Below are 9,525 nucleotides of genomic sequence, written 5' to 3' on the forward strand. Positions count from 1 at the left end.
CCTAAAGTGTAATCATAAATAAATATCAAACCTAAAGTGTAATCATAAATAAACTAAATTTCAATATTAAAATAATATTTTTACTTCTACATATAAAGTTATATATTTAACTTTTAACATATTATACTTAATTTATTAGATTTAAGATGTTGTTGTATGTAAACCATTATCAGTTTAAAGCTACAAATTTTGAACAGTTTGGACAAAATACTTAAAATTTTAATTTAAATATAACATTACAGTGTCAACTTAAATATAAATTTCAGTTCCACTTAAAAAACCCAACGAATATTTTGTGAATAGTTAAAAATGATAAATTGTAGTTCTAAATTCAAAAACTAAATTATAATCTCAATTTAACTAAAATATTTCATAAATATATTTTTATAATCGTTAAAAGTTTTCAACTAAGTAGCTTAAAATAACTTATAATAATAATAGTTAAAAATAATTCTATATAAATGATTATATTGTTACCTTTAAAATCAAAAAACAATGTTTTATGTTTTAAATAATTATAATGATAGAAATTAAAATGCTAAGCAAATAAATTTAAAAAAAAATAAAATAAGAACAACTATAAATAACATTAAACCATATATTATATTTAATTTTATTCATGAGTAAATCGCAAGTAGAAGTCATTTAGACAATTGAGATTATAAAGTTATAATAGATGAATATATTATCATATAATTCAAAATAATTAATATATTATATCAATTTAGTATATAAATTATTATATCAAATTTAACAACAACGTTATTGTTATATTTTAAAAAAAACATATATTGATAAATATTTCAAGTATATATGTGTTTCTGCGCAACGCGCGAACATTCGCCTAATTAATTAATATATTAACGTAAATAGAAAATTTACATATGGAAGGTTATTAATTATATTAATACCATTAATTAATATGAGGTGACATTTAATAGATAAAATTTAAATAATAAAAGAAAAAAAATACAAAAATAACAATTAGAAAAAAATTTAAAATGCATAAAAAATAATATGTGTCAAATTCAATGGGAAGTTAACATTAACAAAAATAATATTTATTTATTAAAATAGATTATTTATCAGGATAGATCAATTATTGTATATATATTAAAATTAGAGAAAATGATAAAAATAGCCATTTACACTAATGACATTACAAAAATAGCCAAAAAATATCCAAATTATTAAAATAGCCAACGATTTCGCAGATGGAAATGCCCCATCTGCGAAATCAGCATGCCATCTGTGAATGTACAAGCATCTAAAGCACTGTTGTGCCTTAGGTGTTGTACATTCGCAGGTGTTTTTTTTTTTTTTTTTTTTTTTTTTTTTTTTTTTTTTTGTATATATAGGGGTAATTTCGCAGATGGAGAAGGTCCATCTGTGAAATACTCTCATCCTATCTGTGAAATACTGAACTTTTTTGTAATTTTTTTTTAGTTTGACTATGAAATGAATTGGTTTGACTACGAAATCATGTTGCTATATAAAAAGTTTTGTAGAAAAATATCATTTTGGTTGTTATTTGTTTAAGAACTTTCTCTACAATTTGATACAATCATTTTTTGAGCAAATTGTAGAGAAAGTTCCTAAACAAATAACAACCAAAATGATATTTTTCTACAAAACTTTTTATATAGCAACATGATTTCGTAGTCAAACCAATTCATTTCATAGTCAAACTAAAAAAAAAATTACAAAAAAGTTCAGTATTTCGCAGATAGGATGAGAGTATTTCACAGATGGACCTTCTCCATCTGCGAAATTACCCCTATATATAGACAAAAAAATTTAAAAAAAAAAAAACCACCTGCGAATGTACAAGCACCTAAAGCACAGCAGTGCTTTAGATGCTTGTACATTCGTAGATGGCATGCTGATTTCGCAGATGGGGCATTTCCATCTGCGAAATCGTTGGCTATTTTTTGACTATTTTTGTAATGTCATTAGTGTAAATGGCTATTTTTGTCATTTTCTCTTAAAATTATCCTATCTTAGCTACAATAAAGTGGTTAAACAATTAACATAATTGGTCCTCTATTTATGTGTGTATATCCAATTCGGTAAGCTGTTGGTTTTTTTAACAATTATGGTCCATGTCTTTACCTGTTTGTATATGTTCACCTTTCTTTTATTGCCTTTTCATAATACATCCATGTTCAATGGGAATTTACTGTATTTGTTTAATAATTAATTGTTTTATAAATAGCTTTTTACGTGGCATGAAATTAAACCAGGACCGATTATCACTGCCTTTCTCTTCCAATCAGCTGCTAAGAGAAACCACATGTTCTCCTCAGATGTTGCCACCATGTATACCACTTCAGGATCTAAATCCCCCACCGTCATTTTAGTTTTGATAATTTCCTCTTCTCTGTTGCAAGTCACCGCTTCCATCACCTTACTAGAGAAGCTTCTTTCTTCCACCACTAGAAGTTTTAGAGTTACCGACTCGATTCCGACTACTTGCGACTTCTTTTACCATTCACCACACTATAACCTATCGCTTCCTTAAGCAATTAGCAAACGGTAGTGGCGGTGGTGTCACCGACTCTTTCATCGAATTATTTCAAATCCATGCGAATACATAGATAGCAAATTTTATTCTCCGAAAACCGTTTTTACTTCACACCTCCTACCACATCCACTGCCACCGCCACCGCCACCAGATTCATGTCTCTGATCTACTTTTTCACCGACACCAGCCCATCTAAACCTCTTTGCTCGCCTCCCCTTTACCTCCTTCGTTCATCCGCTTTCGTTTTGCTTTCGTCCAATAGGATTCCTCCATTCACCGCCAATAGAAGATCTCTATCGGGATTTCTCTTGCATCTACCCACCGTATTCTCCTCATATTAATCTTCTTTATGTTGTTCTTCTATGACCATTTAGTCCCCTCACAATCGATAAACGCTTCCTCGATTTTGCATCTACTGATGCTTCGTTGGCTAAATCTAACTAACGAGAAGAGAAATCGTCTACGGTATCGACATCGACTATGAACTCATTTTTGTGCACCGCCATCAACCCTCGCACCGAATCATCCCCTCTCTTTGTTTACGTACACGCACTTAGCAGTTTCCACTGCCGCTTGCTACCATGTGTCGAAGGAATATGGAAATAGATTGCGATGCTCCCGTCTTATTGAACGGCCGGTTTCCCGTTTGCTTATCCTATCCTGTATACCAGGCATAAACAACCGGAATTGAAGAATGACAACATAACTGCCATGAACGATGGACTTCTACCACGAACTCTGCTGACTCCTATTTCTGTCTCACATTAAAGGTACTCTCTTGCTATTCCTAAAGCTATTCGTTCTTCACAGTATTGCATCAGTAGTTGCCTTTAAAACTTCAACTACCAAATTTACCCTTATGATGTGGTTCACTGAACAAACTGGATTCCAATTATGGAAAAAGGGAGATGAGCCAGAGGTTGTTGTGGAATGATTTGATGGTAATAACACTAAATATTGGCATGTCGGAAGCAATTACCATGCTCAAGGAAAGTGTACACACAGTGTTCGAAGAAATGTCTGAGAGAGAACAAAAGCTGAGTATAAGCACTGCAAAATATTTCTTTATTCTCTATGTTTTTACATAAATTTTTTCTAGATTGCAATTTTTAGTAAGGTTCGTAAGGTTATCTACTGATGTGTTGTATTTTTTCAAGGTATGTGATGGAATTAAATTCTTTTAAGCTTCACATCTTAATCCATCAAGTTGTACATCTTCTTTACCTCAGGTTAAGTTGTAATCTTAGCTCATTTATTACATTTTAAATCTAAAATACCTTCCATGGAGTACAATATCTACCTGATTTTGATGTTTTTATGTATAGGTCGACATTTATTTTCTTTTTTCTAAGAGGAGGCATCTGTTAGAGTTACTTAGTCACTTAAACAATGGTATTTAAGGTATCATTTTCATTTGGGATCTTGATTTTAGGCATATTAAAAAATATTTATAAAAAAATGAGTCCATTCATTGGGTGAAGGGAATAAATAGTATATAGAGAGTAAGGGGTTGTTTGATTTACCTTCTAAATAGGGACTCGGTCCAAAAAAAGTTAATCAGCATGTTTGATATGGTCTTTACGATCATGGACTCGGTCCAAGATGTGGACTCAGTCCAAACTTTGGAGCTGATTCAGTCCTCCCTTTTCATTTGCCGGACCGGGACAAAAATTGACAAATACTCAACCTTCTAATTTTGCCCTACGATTGAACGCTTCCACATGAAGAAAAACCATCGACGACCTGCTGCTATCACTCCGATCTACTGTTCGACAATGTCATCTTCCTTCGACCACTCAACCGAAAACCACCAATATTCCCTACATTCCGTACAGGTGACTTTTCATTCCCGTTTTCTGCAAGTTTTTGTGCTCGAATTTTGCTGGGATGTTGGAGTTTTGTTGTGATGTTCAAGTTTTTTGTTTTTTTTTTTGTGTTCTTTTTTCGATTTGTTGTCTTATAATCGAACTATTGATGATTTTTTTTCTAAATTTTTTTTCAATTGGGGCTGTTGATGTTGCTGTGAATTTGGATTTGTGTTGTTACTGTGAATTTTGATTTGTGTTGTTGCTGTTTTCGTATGGTTCAAATTGTTGTGAATTTTGATTTGTGATGTTGCTATTTTCAACAGCTTCCACCTGGATGTTTCTTGATTTGAAATGGACATGAGTCAAAATGGTGTGAATTGATGAACTTTGCCTCAACAATGGTGTAAATTGATGAACTTTTCCTCACGTGAAATGCATGCAGGGAGTTATATGTTAAAACAGTTGATAATCTAGGCATTGAGTTGTATTAGAACTGGATTTTGTAGCCCTTACTTGAAAGATGTTGATAAGTTATATGAAAACATAAATGTGTATTTGTTTGAGTGCGAAAAATGTTGTAAGAGGGTAATATTGTCATTTTGTACATTCAATCAGATGGAAATTCAAACATCAAGTTTCAGTTAGAAATTAACTCAGTCAGAAGTTCTAACTCAGTCAGCATCTAACCCAATCAGTTATAATTTAGTTAACGATTATCAAACGATCCCTAAACCTTTGAGTCCGTTCACTTATAAATGTTTTGATTTTATGATGCATTTCACATCGGTGTAAAAAGACTGAACCAAATGGTTTGCCTTTTCAATAAAGACACCATACAATGGAATTTTGAATCGCATGGATTTTTGAAAATTGTTTAAAGTTTGAAAGCACATGCATGGAGTGACGAGGTTAGGAAGAAATTACTTTTCTTTTCATGAATGAATAAAATATCAATTAAATTGATCATATATGATTATATAATTACATAAAAATAAAAAAACATAACATTCAAAGTTGAAGGACTTGTTGGAGGCTTTAAATAATCTACAAGAAGGTCTGAAAAATGACATAAAGAAATAAAGAAATCAAGTTATTTCGGCAAGTATAAACAAGAAATCATTCTGTCATTTTGACCGGTCTTCAATGCAAAAAAAAAAAAAAAAAACTTCTAACTTTGAAGAAAATGATTTCCAGGTATTTTATTTATTTAATATTTTTTAATTAAGATTTTTGTATAATTTAACTAGTGAATCAATTTTTCGTTTGTTGTTGACTATTCTGGAGCTTCGAGGGACTCAAGAGCACTTGTAGTTGCATGTTATTATCGCAGTTTATCCAATACTATCCAGCTGGACGTGTCAAAGTCACTTATCTGAAAGCAAAAGAGCAAGTGATGCATTTTGATGATTACTTCACATAATTGTCTAAAATTGAAGATGCAAGATTATGTCTTTTTGCTCTATCTGATTTAATTAGAAAGTCATTCTACATATAAACTTATTTGCATATGAATTTACTTTTGTTGCAGGCAAGGCTTTTGATAGGTGGTTTATTATAAAAAATGATCAACATGTTTGTCAGGTTAACTATGGATCATTGAGTTAGATGGAATTGTATAATTTGTCAATTTGGAGTGTAACTACAGTTTCCATTAAGAGATTAGAGATAACTTGAAAAAGGGAACATCTCCATTGCTTCGGATATGTTTTCATGTAATTTCAATATCTTTACTTTATTTTTTGTTACTTATTACAATGGGCTAATTAGTATTTTCAGTACAAGTCTCAAAGAATTTTGAGAGTTATCCTCGTGAAGGGATCCCAAATTTCATAAAGGACGGAACATAATCGCTTTTGTTGGGTACGCCTAGAAAGCACGGAACTCCATTTGAATTACAAGAATAACTATGTACTTTACTCTTTTAGCCAACATAGGCAATGTACTTTATTTTCACTCATTATAGTAATGTAATTTCCTTATGGTTTACAATTTTGGGCTTTCTAATTATAACATACCATTTTATTCTATAAAGAAATGTTTAAAAAATACATGCATTTTGAATGAATGAAAATCATCAAAGAGCATATTCTTTTTCATTAGAGAAAAGGATAAAAATGGAAACAAATCTAAAAAAAATACCTTCTGACCCATGCGAAAGCATGGATCTCTTCATTAGTTATTATTATTATTATTATTATTATTATCCATCCTAGTCTAGTTACTTGCTAGGTGTGAGTCTCTATTATTTTAATATAGTTATTTAACGGTTCCAAAAATTTGTATATTAGCTTTTGTTAACGTTTGAAGTCGTATCAAGAAAGATGCGATCATGCGAATGCGAATAAACTATTATTATATAATCATTGATTTTTGAATAAATCATAAAAATTAAAATTATACAAACTTATTTTGTATTTTTATTAGATTCTTAGAATTAAAGTCAATCTAAAATCATAATTTATACATGTGAGTAATATTTATATATATTTTTTTATGTTGTTCATACTAAAATATTATTTATATTATAATAATATTTATATTTAATATTTTATCATTGTATTCATATTGGAATAATAATGTATTTACATTTGATACTATATTATTTATATTATAATAATGATCATATTAGAATATAAATTGATGACATTTTGTTAACAATATTAATATTTTATCCTAACATCAATCTCTAGGTGTAACAAATTATAAGATTACTTTTGCAATTTAAAACAATATTGATATTTATAGAAAATCAACCCAACAAAAGACCGAAAAAAAGATAATTTTAGAAGCAATGATATTGAATATTTTAATTCGAAAATATATTTAATAAATATTTGTTTTGTTTTATTATATACTTTATTTTTTTTATACCGAGAAACAAATATAACCTAACAAATAAAAACATTTTTGCCATATTTTCTTTTTTCATTTATTTTGACACATGTTATTTTATAGGAGTTTTAAAATTTTTATTTTCCTTTTATCGTTTTTGAGAATTTTCATTTTCATAAAATAAAAATACATAAACTTCTATCGAGTTCTGTAAGGAAAGATAATCATTTTATTAATTTGATAATAAATTCTCATAAATGTTCCACGCGATTTGATTTCTTTTATAAATGTTCCAAATTCTGTTATGTAAAAGTATTACTTCATAAAATATTTAATGTTTATATATTGATATTAAATTTTTATTTTTAATAAACTCGTATAATATACAGGTTTCACATATAGTTTATATTGTATTTGTTAATTCATGTTGTATTAGCGTTTTTGTCTTGTTAATGAAATTTTTATTGGAATTTGTTAGTATAAATTATTTTTATTGGAACTTGTTGGTTCGTATTATACCAGGTTTTTGTAGACAAAACATGTGTTTTAGGCTACAATTTAAACTAAATTCGTTACATTTTAAGTTTTATACCTTTAAAAATCCTGATTTATTAATCAAGTAATTTAACTAAATAAATAATTAGTCTTTTTTAACAGTTGAATGGTTATATATTAAAAAGTTAGAATAAAACTAACAACCAATCCATCCAACAAACATTTGACTTTGTATTCCTATTGACATAAGGAACAATAATCAATGATTTTGTCTACTAAATTATCTCTTGTAACTGTTTGGCTACTAAAGCTAATATCACTACGAAATTTGTATACGATCCGCCAAATTGTCATCATAACTGAGTATCCGTTTTCGGAAGCGGAACCGTTTCATAACTGCCGGTTCCGGTTCTTAAATTTTAGAAACCGAAACCGTCTAGGAACCGCTATCCGCTAGATATCCGTCGGAATCGGTTTATATATATCTATGTGATGTTCGAATAGCATTAATGTTGATTACTATCCTCGTGACGGTAGGCATTTGAAATGATTATTTTACATTTTAATATATAAAACTAAAACTAACTTAATGGCTCTTAACATCCTATATATAAGATGGTTGTTTACAGTTAACTATTTAGTTTTGGAATTCATTTTAATATGTAAAACTAAAACCAATGGTGTGTTCGGTAAAAATAGCTGGTAGCAGGTTGCGGGTAGTTTCTATCTGGTAGCGTTTTGTTATACGTTGTGTGAAGTATCGTTTAGATTTGAAGTGTTTTGTTTAAACTAAACGCTAGAAGCTTTGTAGTGTCAAAAGATGTTTTCTGTTCAAAACGGAGTGTTTTATCAAACGCTAGAAGCTAGAAGCTCTCAAACACTCTCAAATGCTCCGTGCCAAACACACCATTATAAACTAAAAAACAACCTACTGCAATTTAGGATATACACAACTATTTTTTTTTCTTTTAAACATCCTTTTATAATATTTATAAATTAAAAGGTAAGCCATAAAATTATAACTTTCTCGTAATGTAATTTTTTTCTAGTTTTTAAAAGTAAGACGTCGGGTATCCGGAACCGGAACCGGTTCCGGCAGTTTTGGGAGTGGTTCCAAATCTTTAGGAACCGATACAACTGGTTCCGGTTCCGATTCCAACATTATGGAAACCGTCGGTTTCGATTCCTATTAATTTAAGTGGATACCTGCCTTTCCTCACCCCTGATAATAATAGCCTCCATAAGATTACTTTTAGAAGTAGACAATTGGACCACATCAATCCAATGAATTACATCTAACCACCTCAACAAACAATGGAATGTAAAACATCACATCATTTCTTAATGAAACTCCAAATAGTCGTGGATATCTCACATTTAATGAAAATATGAGACAAATCTTCAACTTTCATATCGTAGATCTTACAGAGTAGTAGTAATATCAATACCTCTATTAACAATGTTAACACTTGTTAGGAGTAAAAAAGGGTGAGGGATGGTACTAATACTAGATTTTGGAAATATGCATCAAAATGATGTCAACTGTTTCATGTGTTACTTTTATTTTATCATAAATTATGTTTATTCAACTTTACTTTATTAATCATGAGTATATATATATTCTAAGTTTTATATTTATTAAATAATTTATTTTTATTTTATTAAACATGATTAGGTATAATATAAATATAATAACTTTTTTTGTGCAAAAAAATGATGTAAGATTGCAAATGAAACATTATTTGCATTAATTTTTTTTATACTTTTTTAAATATAAAAAATAATGTTGGGTTATAGACGATCTAATAGTTGTATGTTGAGATTATAAATTATATTGTTAAGATTATAAATTTTATTGTTAAGATT

The 9,525-nt window shown here is 29.2% G+C and overlaps 1 long non-coding RNA gene across 1 annotated transcript; it reads left to right on the plus strand.

The window, feature by feature from the left end:
- The first annotated feature begins 2,254 nt into the window (after positions 1–2,254).
- On the plus strand, positions 2,255–3,926 carry LOC145029457 (uncharacterized). The gene is made up of 2 exons (XR_013676553.1): positions 2,255–3,753; positions 3,850–3,926. It is a non-coding gene; the product is annotated as an uncharacterized LOC145029457 (long non-coding RNA).
- The last annotated feature ends 5,599 nt before the right edge of the window (positions 3,927–9,525 follow it).

The sequence above is a fragment of the Lactuca saligna genome, chromosome 2 (genome assembly GCF_052625555.1).
Source record: "Lactuca saligna cultivar CGN05327 chromosome 2, ASM5262555v1, whole genome shotgun sequence".
NCBI classification, from domain to species: Eukaryota; Viridiplantae; Streptophyta; class Magnoliopsida; order Asterales; family Asteraceae; genus Lactuca; species Lactuca saligna.